At 42.3% G+C, this 14,492-nt stretch overlaps 1 protein-coding gene across 1 annotated transcript in view; it reads left to right on the top strand.

The window, feature by feature from the left end:
• NUP54 (nucleoporin 54) overlaps positions 1–14,492 on the top strand; it is a 232,520-nt gene that overhangs the window by 204,542 nt on the left and 13,486 nt on the right. The window lies entirely within an intron of this gene.

Raw genomic sequence — 14,492 nt, forward strand, 5'->3', positions numbered from 1 at the left:
ATATTTATTGACCGTACAATGATATCGTCCCCTATTACGTAATACTAACAAAGATACCAGTAGGTCAAGGAGAGTGTAAACTATCTGGAACTATGTGTTGACTATAGGGTACAGTCACAAAGTCCATATGAGAATGATACGTGGTGACAATCAATGATTCCCATCAGATACCCGTCCTGTGCCGCCCTACATCATTTGGGATCCTTCACCTGAAGGAAGTGATGTACAACCACTATGGATTAGGTAAACTGTAGCCTAATCAAGTGGAAAGGAACTCAAATGTGGTAGCTTAGTTTGTGTGGCATAAGGAGGGTAAAACTAACTAGCAGTGCAAAAAGTGCAATAACGTAATAGTGCTAAATCTAGAAAGTGAGTGATTTAAGATTGGGTTGTGGAAGTGGACAAATGTTTTAATAGTATCCTATCCACACCCAACAGTAAAAACAGTGCAAGGTAGTGTTATACAAATAACTACTCAGATGGATTTAAGGTCGGCATGTTTCTGAGGTGGACATGGAGTCTCGAGATCTCCTCCTGCTTCATCAGGACCTTTTGATAATGCTACTGCGTAATGTGAACAAATTAGAAAAAGTGAAAATGGTATCACCTGAAATTCGCCTGTTCGGAGGATCCCAAAGGTCACAACATGACAAGGGACGAACAAACAATTAAAAAGAAACAAGGAAACACATAGTTATTTTCGACAGTTTACAAAACACATACTGTATGTGTTAGTTGCATATAGCCAATCGTATTATTGGTCAAAGGGTCCTATTTAGTAGACCATGTGTGTAATTGTCATTTTATTTGAGACCAGTTTAAAGGATATGTTGATATCCACTCACCCGATTTGCGGGGAATATACGCCCCACCTCACCTGGCTACAGCGTAGATAGAAACGGAGCACCGCTCTGAGGGAGGAAAGGAAGAAGGAAATAAAGGAGGGATATAGAAACTGTACTTGTAGCATCTACAATGATAACAATGTGGCCACGAGATTGTTCATACATGGCCTCTCTCCATGACAGCCTAGACGGCTGTCCGGAGTACCGACGGACAGGTAAGCGGGCCGGGAATCAATATTCTGTTTTTCTACATGCTTTACCTGCACTCTCAGGGGTAAACGCACGAAAGGGTGCTAAGTTTCATCCTACGGCTTGAAGTGGCGGGGCTGACTGTATTTCCCCAAACGTTTCTTACGCTCCCTACATGACGTGTGCTCGCTGAGAAGGAGACACCGCCGGGCAGCTTGATCTAACGCTAAAACTACAAATTGATCTAGCGTATAGTAACTATAAATACATACAGAGCAACACCCAATCTAATACGGCTGCCTTTTACTAAGGTGAAGCCATGTGATCACGTACCATACATTCTATATACACATGATTTTTGGCCATGTATGAACAATCTCGTGGCCACATTGTTACCATTGTAGATGCTACAAGTACAGTTTCTATATCCCCCCCCTTTATTATTTCCTTCTTCCTTTCCTCCCTCAGAGCGGTGCTCAGTTTCTACCTGCGCTGTAGCCAGGTGAGGTGGGGCGTATATTCCCCGCAAATCGGGTGAGTGGATATCAACATATCCTTTAAACTGGTTTCAAATAAAATGACAATTACATACATGGTCTACTAAATGGGACCCTTTGACCAATAATACGATTGGCTATATGCAACTAACACATACAGTATGTGTTTTGTAAACTGTTGAAAATAACTATGTGTTTCCTTGTTTCTTTTTAATTGTTTGTTCGTCCCTTGTCATGTTGTGACCTTTGGGATCCTCCGAACAGGCGATTTTCAGGTGATACCATTTTCACTTTTTCTAATTTGTTCACATTACGCAGTAGCATTATCAAAAGGTCCTGATGAAGCAGGAGGAGATCTCGAGACTCCATGTCCACCGCAGAAACATGTCGACCTTAAATCCATCTGAGTAGTTATTTGTATAACACTACCTTGCACTGTTTTTACTGTTGGGTGTGGATAGGATACTATTAAAACATTTTTTCCACTTCCACAACCCAATCTTAAATCACTCACTTTCTAGATTTAGCACTATTACTTTATTGCACTTTTTGCACGGCTAGTCAGTTTTACCCTCCTTATGCCACACAAACTAAGCTACCACATTTGAGTTCCTTTCCACTTGATTAGGCTACAGTTTACCTAATCCATAGTGGTTGTACATCACTTCCTTCAGGTGAAGGATCCCAAATGATGTAGGGCGGCACAGGACGGGTATCTGATGGGAATCATTGATTGTCACCACGTATCATTCTCATATGGACTTCGTGACTGTACCCTATAGTCAACACATAGTTCCAGATAGTTTACACTCTCCTTGACCTACTGGTATCTTTGTTAGTATTACATTATAGTTCCACACCATAGACTTTATCATAGGGAGTTTCACCAAAGTGAGATGAGCCACCTACCTCTTACTCTCATACAGGATCTGCAAGCCATGCTGGCTGACTACCGACAGAGGTTTCCCTCACAACAGGTTATTCCGGAAAATCCTTCTCTACCTGTGGGGGTTCCTGATCCTTTACCACAACCTGGCGTTCCTGCTTCAGCGCCTCAGCTTCAGGAACCTCCTCAGGGACAATAGCTTCCAGACCCTCCTCAGGGACAAGACACTACGTCCTCTGAAGAGGAAGTTGAAGAGGGCGAGCTTCCAGATGCCTATAATACTGATCCTTGGGACGCATACATTATTCCAATTCCTTCTCCACCGTTTACTCTACCATCTGATTCACCCCCAGAGGATATCGGGGGATTTCACAATTTAATGCAGCGAGCGGCAGCCAGATTTCAATTGCCTGTCACGGTTGTGCAGACTGAATGCTTCCTACATGACTTTAAGGAAGAGTCCAGAGAGGTCACAAGAGCTGTTCCTATTATTGACTACATATGAAATGAAGGGTCAAAATAATGAAGACACCTGCATCTATTCCAGCAGTGCTTCCACGTATAGAAAAGAAATACTGTGCTCCTGCTAACAGTCCATCTTGTCTCATTGGCCATCCCCAACCAGATTCGTTCATTTCCCAGGCTGCCCAACAAAGATCTAAAAAACAGGGCAACACCCATTACACTGCCTGACATGGAAGAGTGTCGTCTTGACCTTATAGGCAAAACATTCTCAACCATGCTAGCAGCCTCCATTAGAGCGGCTAATTCCCTAGCAATAATTGGACATTATGACTGCCAAATGTGGTCAAATATGGCGGCCTTATTGAACTCATTCCTGAAGACAGGAGACAAGAAGCAAGAAAAATCATGATTGAGGGAGAACGTGCTGCATCCGAAACCATAGATTGCGCTCTGGACATTGTTAATACTAATTTTCGCCAACTTGCAGGTGCAGCAGTACTCAGACGTCAGGTTTGGCTTAAAGCCACCACTTTTAGGCCTGAAGTCCAGACAAAGATTTTAGACGTGGCCTATGATGTCGAATCATTGTTGGGAAAACACATTGATGAAGCCTTCCAAGCGATAAAAACTGACACGGGCACCGCTAGATCGTTAGGCTCATTGCAATACAAACTAGGATCCTTCAGAGGCGCAAGAGGTCGTGGTTTTTCCTCAAGAGGAGGATACCAAAACCAACAGAACAGGCAGACTTACAGCCAGTCATCATACCGGCAATCCAACGCAGCTGATGTCTCTCGTCCGTGTGGTCGAAAACAATCACAAAATCAAGGTCGAGACACCAATAGGAAACCATGATCGCCACAGGGCGCCATTCACATCAACTCCTATTCCCATGGGCATGAACATTTCAGCATATGTGGACAAGTGGCAAGAAATTACTTCAGATCAATGGGTTGTAGACCTGGTGAACAACGGTCATACCCTGAAATTTATCAAAAAGCCACCTACCACCCCGCCCAAGGGACCCTCTTCCCCCCTCTCCCTCGTCTTCACTTATTATTCAAAGAAGCCTTAACGATGCTCCTGAAGAATGCAATAGAGAAAGTTCCATCACATCAGAAACCAACAAGTTTCTATTCTCGTTTCTTCCTGATCAAGAACTCGTCGCGGGAATGGCGACCGATTCTAGACCTTCGCAAGCTAAAGATATTCCTCAAAAAACAAAGTTTCCGAATGGTCACACTTTTAGAGATTCTAGGTTGTCTAAACGAGGGAGACTGTATGGTTTCTCTGGATATGGAAGACGCTTACTTCCACATTCCAATCCACCCCAAACATCGCAAATATCTTCGCTTCACTGTGGCTGGTGCCCATTTTCAGTTCAAAATGCTCCCGTTTGGACTAACATCGGCTCCAAGGATCTTCACAAAGTGCTTGGCACCTGTAGCAGCAGCTTTAAGATCGCGGGGAATCCAAGTATTCCCGTATTTAGACGATTGGCTGATCAAAAGTCCTTCGGAACACGCAGTCACGGTTGCCACAACAACGTCTTTTAGTCTCTTCAATTCCCTGGGGCTGACTGTCAACGGTGACCAAATCTCAGTTATGCCCGATGCAAGTCCTTCCATTTCTTGGAGCACTACTCGACACGGTCCAGTGCAAGGCATTCTTATCTCACGAACGGCAAGTACGTCTTCAAAAGTTGGCAACTCAAATTTCAAGAAAGTCATTTTCTGTCCGCATGTTTGCTTCGCTCCTGGGGATGTGCTCTTCGGCAATAAATCTCATCCCTTTAGCAAGACTCAGAATGAGACCTCTACAAGGGGAGCTGCACCTTCAGTGGCAACAAGCAGTGGGTTCCTTCGACGATACCCTCAGAGTCACACCACACATGAAAAACACTCTCCATTGGTGGTCGTAGATGACGAACTTAGCAGAGGGACTAATATTCATTCAGGATAGATATTCCAGAATTTGTCTAAACGACAGATGCCTCCAAGGAGGGATGGGGAGGTCATCTCCAAGATTTACAGATACTAGGAAAATGGTCTCAAGTGTACAAGAAGCAGCATATCAACAGTCTGGAGTTACAGGCAATTTTTCTGTCCCTACCACCAGCATGTTTTACCTAAACAAGCAAGGAGGGACAAAATCAGCAACTTTGTCACTAGAGGCTCAAGAATTGTGGGAATGGGTCACACTCCACAACATAACCCTTAGAGCCGAACACGTCCGGAGCCTCCACAATACCTGGCGGACACGCTCAGCAGGTCTTAATCGAACTGCTACGAATGGGAACTAGAGCAGGACCAAGTGAACCGAGTATTCCGAACTTGGGGCAAACCAGCACTGGATTTATTCGCAACGAGGGAGAACAAGAAATGCCGATATTATGCCAGCAGGTGCGCTCAAGGGGGAATGCCCTGTCCATGCGATGTTCCAGGATTTGTGCTTACGCTTTTCCCCCAATGCCACTAATCCCGAGAGTGATGCGCAAAATGAAGCTGGAGGGTTGCCGTCCCATCCTGATTGCACCCCGGTGGCCACAACAGTATTGGTTCCAAGAACTTCTGTTACCATCTCAAGAAGAACCGATTCGCCTTCTTCCAAAGCCCACGATGTTGTCGAGGGACAAAGGTTCAGGTAGTCCACCCAGACCCTCAGTCTCTATATTTACACACATGGCTCCTGACTTATTAGAATTCAAGGATCTTAACATTCCAAACGACTGTCATGAGATCTTGACACAATCTCAAGCCCAGAGCCCTTTCAAGACTTATCGTCTAAAATGGAAGCGTTTTTGCTGTTAGTGCGAGGCTGATAATATTCACCCGGTTCAAGCTCCTGCGGAGCAAATCCTCCCTTATTTGCTCTATCTAGCGAGGTCTGGACTTACTTTTTCATCGGTCAAAGTCCATCTAGCCGTACTCTCCAGATTCAGAAAAGTGCTAAGCTTCCATCTCTGTTCGTCTTCATTTGTCAAACAATTCATGAAAGGGCTCTTCCGGGCCTTCCCTCCGGTTCGGCCTCCTCCACCGGAGTGGGAGCTCAACACTGTCCTAAAGCAACTAATGAAACACCCATTTGAGCCGATCCACAAAGCCGAACTCCAATTTCTCACGTGGAAAGTCTCCTTGCTTTTGGCTCTAACGTCCGCTAGAAGGGTGAGTGAAATTCAAGCCTTCTCAATAAAGGAACCATTTCTACATTTCACTCAGGATTACGTAACCCTCCGGACTTATCTTACATTCATCCCCAATTTACCGTCCCAGTTTCACTTAAATGAGCCGGTAAGATTAAGAACTTTCTTTCCGAATCCATCCACTCCAGCGGAAAGAGCTTTACATTCTCTCGATATTGAACACTGTTTAAAATTCTACCTGCGAAAAAAAAGGACATCGAAAGATCCGACAAACTTTTCGTGGCTTATGGCCAAGCTACACTTGAAAATGCAGTCACGAAGGCCACAATTGCCAGATGGCTGGCATCTACACTTAATTTCTGCCATGACAAGGCCAACAAGCCGTTGCTGGGGAAAGCCAAGGCCCACTCTACAAGAACTGTGGCAGCGTCTACAGCTTTGTTTGACTGTCCACACATTCACGAACAATTACTGTCTTCAATCTGCGCATCAGTAGGATGCAGTGGTTGGACAGGCTGTCCTACGCCATCTTTTTCTTTGAGGTCTGATTCAGGTATCCTTTTTGCCTTCTGAATGCTATTTTATGGCTGTGATATCTCATGTTACAGACATCTTATGCATTTACAAAAATGTTTCTTATAAATGAATGTACATACTTACAAATAGATATCCATATAGTGATATATATATATATATATATTCACTGAAAAAAACATAGGTTTCAGGCCTTATATAGTTGGGAATGTGTTATAGTTTGCTGGACATTTCACTCATACAAAACCATTGAAATTGCTCCTATATAGTTAGTTGGACTAACTATATTTCGCGCACCTGCAATGCACTGCTGATGATGTCACATATTAGATCATTCATGACATGGTCAGTGACATCACTGATGACAGGTTTTTTAAATGCTAATTCCTAACTATATAAGGCCTGAACCTATGGTTTTTTAAGTGAATTTGCAAGGTTTTTTAAATGCTAATTCCTAACTATATAAGGCCTGAAACCTATGGTTTTTTCAGTGAATTTGCAAGGTTTTTTAAATGCTAATTCCTAACTATATCTGGTGTGAAACCTATTTTTTTTCCAAAAACTTCAAAGGTTTTGTAAATGCAAATTCTATTAGTGAATGACGTTTTTATATGTTAATATCCTTCTGGTACCACCTGAGCAGCCATCTAATTTCTCAGTAAAACTGAGGCACAAGAGAGCACAAAACAAGCGTGGAAAACGCAAAAAGGGGGCAGGGTAGAGACTCCCTGACCCCCTAGCCCTTCTCAGGTTGTCCCAGAAGGACCCCCAAGGGCAAAATTATTATCATTTTTTTTCCTGAAATCGTGGGGTACGCGCATGGTACGCACACGTACGCGCACCTATACGCGTACCGTGCCGTGCGCGTACCCCGCGATTCCTTTTTTTTTTTTTGCCCTTGGGGGTCCTTCTGAGACCCCCTGAGAAGGGCTAGGGGGTGGGGGGGTCTCTACCCTGCCCCCTTTTCGTGTTTTCCACTCTTGTTTTGGGCTCTCTTGTGCCTCAGTTCTCCTGAGAAACAAGATGGTGGCCAGCTCTTCCTGGTTTGGACAGTTTGGAATGTTGACAGTCGACTGCCAGCCAATCAGGATCGCGCACGTAAGGGTACATACACGTACGCGTCATGGTGTTGTTTCCGAAAGAGTATTTCTTATTAGGGTTTCCCCTGGAAAGTTCCACGCCACAGATTAGGCAAGTCACCTTGGCCGCATTTACTTTTTTCTTGCCCTGTGGGATCGAAAAAAACTCCCATACAATGTGTGGTTTTGGCTGGTTTGGGGTATTGTGTTCTTGCAGCCATCTTCTCCTCCCCTCCTCCTCCTCTTGTTGACCACCAATGTAATCTTGTGGTGGTCCTCTTGGTGGTTGTGGTTGTGGTGGTTGTGGTGGTGGTGGTGGTGGTGGTGGTGCAGATGCTCCAGCTGCTGCTGCTATTGAAGCCATTTCAAAGTACAAAATATACCTGAATGATTGCAATACAGGTCTTCCTAAGTCAAAGGACAAAGTCAGAATAAGGAAAAAAGGTGGGGTCTTTCATCATTTGGGGAAAAAAAAGGCCTGAACCAATGAGAAGTGTTATTTTCAGGTCACAAGACCAGGGATTTCATCATTATGAGACCAAAACTTCTGCACCAATAAAAAATGTTATTTTCAGGTCACATGACCGACGCGCTTACGCGGGGCGCGTTGCGTAAGCGCGTCACATGTTTACGTTGCGCGATCGTATTCGCTAGAGTGCTTCCGGGTGCGCTTACGCCGTGCGTATCACGTGAACGCGGCTACGCGATACGTCACGATGATGTTTTCGTTCGCGGCAATAGCGCTAACGGGACGCTCTCCGGAGCGCGCCCTGGGGCGCTTCAAAAGACTACGCTTTCCGGGGCGCGCCCTGGGAGCGCTCCAGGGTAAAAATAAAAAGAAATACATTCAAAAAATTGTTTTAAATACAAATAAAATATAGGATTCATTCTTTTTCAAAAATATTACATTTTATAGCTATAGACATTTGCTATTAACAAAATTTTGAAATTCAAAGAACAAAATATAGGTTTGGGGGGTTATATATAGTTAGGAATTAGCATTTAAAAAACCTTAGAAATTCACTAATTCCTAACTATAACTGGTGTGAAGCCTATGGTTTTTTCAGTGAATATATATATATATATATATATATATATATATATATATATATATATATATATATATATATATATATATATATATATATATATATATATATATATGCACACGCACGCACACACACACACACACACACACACAACTGGCGATAGCCAGTAGGTATATATAGTTAGGACCTAGCTACCATAGGAAATCCGCAACATTTTATTGGGAATAACTTTGGCGCTGGTTGAGGAATTTACGTGTAATTTTCCAACATTTAGGCCAGCTCCCCTCCGCTTCTTCCCTGGAAGTTTCGGGGGGATTAGTCATGCGGGGGCCGAGAAAAAAGGGGGTCCCAAAACGTGTTTTCCCCATGTTAATTTCCATAGGACGAATAGACAAGGCTACAGCCCGAACCGCTGAATGGAATTACACCAAACTTTGCAAAATTGTAGGGACTGGTACACAGAAGTGCCTTTTCTATATTTGGTGAAAATTGCTCCAGTGGTTTTTATGAAAATTAACTTCAAAAACACATATATATCTGGGCAGAGCCTAACCACACTTCTCATCGTGAGATCTGATTGGCTGTCAGCACTTCATCCAAGAAGTGATGGCAGCCATCTTGGGACCAATATACATGATAGCACCTCATTAAAAAGCATTGTAGTTAATAGTTACATTATAAATCATTTGTTGATGGTACCATACTCATTTTAGGAATTGTGGTGTGTTCTAAGGTGATTTTACCATGTGAAAAAGCCTTCTGCTGGGATATCATGAATCATGTTTGAAAGAAAACTATTATCTCATGCTTTTCCCACAGTGGTATGGAAGGGGATTTATAAGCTAAACTGAAAGCATATTTTCTGTAAATTCCCATTATCTTTCTCAGTCATGTGAAAATGAAGACTGACATTCTCAGTAAAACATGCACATTCAACAAGGACAGAGACTGTCGGTTGATTCCTTTGTGTTCTACACGCAGCTTCCTATAGTGTTCTAAAGAACAACTAGAGCGCTAACAGTCCTATTTATTACAAAGGTATGGCACACCAGAAGCCATCTTGATTGGAATAAAGTGGTAACTCTTAAAACATTTAATTTAAAAAGGAACAAAATGAGGGGATATATTTTGCCATAGAAAGTATGATTAGTGCTTCAGAAAGAAAAATTAGGGCACATTTTGAGTGACTTCTCAAATCCTCTTCTATTTCATTAAAATAATTCTGACATGCAGAATGAAACATGCACTTTGAACACCAGCAGCAGACTTCCCTGGTGAGCAGTAGCTTTACTACAGTGATCTAATGAGCAACTAGAGTGCTAACATTCAGAATTTATGGCAAATGTGTGACACATTTGAATGCCTTCTTGATGGAACCAAAGTAAACAAGCATTAAAAATGCAATAGATCTCGCCCTCGTTTAAGTTAAAGCCATTCTGTTTGTAATGAGGTGGCTTTTTAGCTTTGCTTTTATTCGTGTTTTTAAAACTTTCATGAAAATAACATGCATATGTATGCATATATGTATATGTATACATGCATTTATATTTGTATTTATATAGATATGCAGGTTATATATGTTTATATATGTATGTATATATATATATATATATACACATATATATATGCATATATATGTGTGCGTGTAGAGAGGTAGATGTAGAGAGGTAGAAACTAGTAGAGAGAAGTAGAGAGGTAGAGAGTGAGTAATAGAGAGTAGAGAGTGAGTAGTAGAGAGCAGTAGAGAGGGTAGCAGAGAGAGTAGTAGAGAGTAGTAGAGTGAATAGTAGAGTAGTAGAGAGTGAGAAGTAGAGAGTAGTAGAGAGTAAGTAGTAGAGAGTAGTAGGGAGTGAGTAGTAGAGAGAGAGTAGTAGAGAGTAGTAGGGAGTGCGTAGTAGAGAATGAGTAGTAGAGTGAGTATTAGAGAGTAGTGGAGTAGTAGAGAGTAAGTAGTAGAGAGTAGTGGAGAATATTCCAAAGTTTGGCACAGCACCACTTGCACAATAAGTCCAATCAAATCATATCACTTAGAGTCCTTATTGAAGCGCTGAATCTTGGTGTATATTCAAATGCTTTTATTTTCCTTAAATTTGTTTTACCCAGCCGACGCGTTTTGTTCTGTACAACAGAACTTCTTCAGGGGGTTCTTATTTCCTTCAAGTTATGTCGGTATCCTGTTGTCATATAACTAGATATTTCTTCCAAATGTTAGACGAGACATAAGTACATTCTTATTCAAAGTGACTAGGTATCAATTTTACCCACACAATTCGGGCAGACTTGAGTAATTTATAGCATCCTTAAAGTCAGTCTTTCAAAAATTCCAAAGTATAGGACATGATGATCCAAACCCAAATGTTTCTTAAGAAAAGTCATCTCCTACGCCGACGACACCCAGCTGATCCTCTCCCTGACCAAGAGAATCACCTTCCGCCTCCTTACCCACGCACACAAAGCTCTCCACGACCAAGGCCCGAGCTACCTCAACAACCGAATCAACTTCTACGCTCCCAAACGCCACCTCCGATCCGCCAGCCACGCCCTCGCCGCCGTCCCACGCATCCGCAGAGCCACTACAGGAGGAAGGTCCTTCTCCTACCTGGCCGCCAAGACCTGGAACTCCCTCCCTGCCGACCTGCGCCTGACCCAAGACCACCTCTCCTTCAGGAAGAAGCTCAAGACCTGGCTGTTCGAGCAGTAGCGCCCCCCCCCCACCCCCCCCACCCCCCCCCAAAGCGCCTCGAGACCCTACGGGTAGGTAGTGCGCTCTATAAATGTCTTTCATTGATTGATTGATTTTCAATCGTTCGGAATATCGGCGTTTGGGCAGATATGACCCAGGAACCCCCAGTATGCAAGGGGAATTAGTCCCCCCCCCCTCTGCAAACGCGCCAGTGGCCTGCGTTGCAGAGAGGTGTAAAAAGGGGCATAGCCTCATTACACCTCTGTGCAATGCAGCACCCTGGCGCATATTGGAGGTTCCAGGTGGGCTAGTTGGCCCCCAGGGACCCCCAGTGTGCAAGGGGAATTAGTTCCCCCTCTTCAAACATGCACGGGGGTTGCGTTGCAGAGAGGTGTAAAAAAGGGTGTGGCCTCATTACACCTCTCTGCAATGGAGCCCCTGGCGCATACTGGAGGCTCCTTGTGGGCTAGTTGGCCCCCCAGGGACCCCCAATATGCAAGGGGAATTAGTTCCCCCTCTGCAAACGCGCCAGGGGGCTGCATTGCAGATAGGTGTAACAAGGGGCATAGCCTCATTACACCTCTGCAATGCAGCCCCCTGGCGCATACTGGAGGTTCCAGGTGGGCTAGTTGGCCCCCAGGGGCCCCCAGTATGCAAGGGGAATTAGTTCCCCCTCTTCAAACATGCACGGGGGCAGAGAGGTGTAAAAAGGGGCGTGGCTTCATTACACCTCTCTGCAATGCAGTCCCCTGGCGCCTTCTGGCGATTCCTGGATTCATAGATGTATACACACATCTAATCACTTACCTGTAGATTCACTCATACATGCTGTCAATGAACAATAGAACACTATCAAAAATACTTATACACCTAAATCGACATTACACACCAGCACACATCCTATTCACATATGAAGTCATCCTACTCACTTATGCAAACAATGGATCATACTTACATATTTACTAAGCTACACACTTATAAAAACACAACTTCATCTATTCATTTAGATAGTAAGTCATACTTAGTGAATTATAAAATCATTATTACAAGTATACAGTTATCCATACAGTCACTCACACAATCATTGAGTCTTATGTATACTTATTTATATACAACTGACACATACACTGCCTTTTATTTTTCTAGTTTGTTGGACATGTACCATTGAGAAATATATTTGCTCATCACTACACCCATAAAGATATTCACTCACCCAAACAACTGTTAGAACATGTAGTTTTAACTTCATATATCTAGTGAATCCACTATTCACACATCTTTGGGCAGTCACACAACTTCCACCGAACCACACACACATTCACTCTCCCATACAAATACTCAGTTAACTAATCAATAACTAATATAGACTTTCACATAGCTAGTAACCAACTGGAGAACCAGTTTACACAACAACTGACAAAGTGATACAGATATTCAAACAGTTAAGTCACTATCTACTATATTTAGTGAGACACTATAAATTTGTCAAGTAAACAGTCAATTACACTGCTACTAAATCCTCCATCCAAATATTTATTTTTATATATCCACTCATTCTTCAATGCAAATTGATATATATATATATATATATATATATATATATATATATATATATATATATATATATATATATATATATATACAATGCATATTTAAATAACGAAGCAAACCACATTCACTGGGTGATGTTATCAGTGATGTTATCAGTGATGTCATTTGAGATGTCATCAGTGATGTCACTGACCATGTCATGAATGATGTAATATGTGACATCATCAGCAGTGGATTGCGGGTGCACGAAATATAGTTAGTACAACCAACTATATAGGAGCAATTTCAATGGTTTTGTGTGAGTGAAATGTCTAGCTAACTAGAACACCCCTAAAACCTATCGTTTTTTGAGTGAATTTTAAAGGTTTTTTAAATGCTAATTCCTAACTATATAGGGCCTGAAACCTATGTTTTTTTTTTTCGGTGAATATGATTATATATATATATATATATATATATATATATATATATAATTGTGTTTCATTTCATAATGTATCTGACATGATTTTAAATTCTTAAAGATTTGTTTATTTTAAACTTTCATTCCCGTTATGGATGCAGTTTGGGAATTTACAAACACTTGTCTTCCACCATCTGCAACCAACTGTATACTTTGTATACTGCTTGCTACTCTGATTCAGGCATGTGAATCTATGAAAGATACCCCAATACTGGATAAGAAAAGGAATTATTTGCCTGTAACTATAGTTATCCAGTATTGGTATCTTTCATAGATTCACATGCAACCATCCTCCTCCCCGGAGAGTCGGTTCTCTAGTATTTGGAATACTTCCTTCCCACTTGTGCTGAGGAAAATCTGAGGAGAACTGCCTTTGCTGAGCGTTTTCTAGAGGGTGCTGATTGGTTGTAGCTGACTTTTGGTTCTTTTACCATAATGAGGTAGATAGGCTGCTAAGATTTAGGCCCCAGGCCTTTTTCTTTGGGCCTACTACTATTATTTACCTTTGGCACTACTTTTGAGTTTACCGTGGGACTCGGAAAATGATTCAGGCATGTGAATCTATGAAAGATACCAGTACTGGATAACTGTAGTTACAGGTAAGTAACTCGTTTTCTTTCCTACACAAGCCGGCAAAGTTAAAATCATTTTGTGTTTGGTATATTGCCAACTGTACGTATGGTTGCAAAACATAGTTTTCTTTTAAGTCTCAGTGTTATGATGTAAATTCGAAATAAAATCACAAAGTTCAGGCCAGTCTAATTAGGAGGACTCCTCACCTTGCATCTTGACCTGTCCAAATTATTTGGCTGTTACATTAAGTCCAGCCTTTCCTTAGATGATCATGAGAAGCAAAACAAATTGGTGTTCGATGTCAGTCTTTCGCGGAAAATCAAGGCGATCCTTCCACAAAACAACTTCTGACATCAATAAGGAAAAGTGTTGTGTAAACAGGCTTCCCAAAAACTGCACTGCCTCATCTTAATACAAAATAATATCCAGAAGCCTGCTTGAGCCTTAGCCAGTGAAAATCAAATCACATTGTCCCCTCTAAAAAGTAGCTACATCATTTCCCACATGGGGTCACGTCAACTTTAAACTGTGCTCTAGCT

Source organism: Lissotriton vulgaris, unplaced genomic scaffold, assembly GCF_964263255.1.
Source record: "Lissotriton vulgaris unplaced genomic scaffold, aLisVul1.2 SCAFFOLD_1644, whole genome shotgun sequence".
Taxonomy (NCBI): domain Eukaryota; kingdom Metazoa; phylum Chordata; class Amphibia; order Caudata; family Salamandridae; genus Lissotriton; species Lissotriton vulgaris.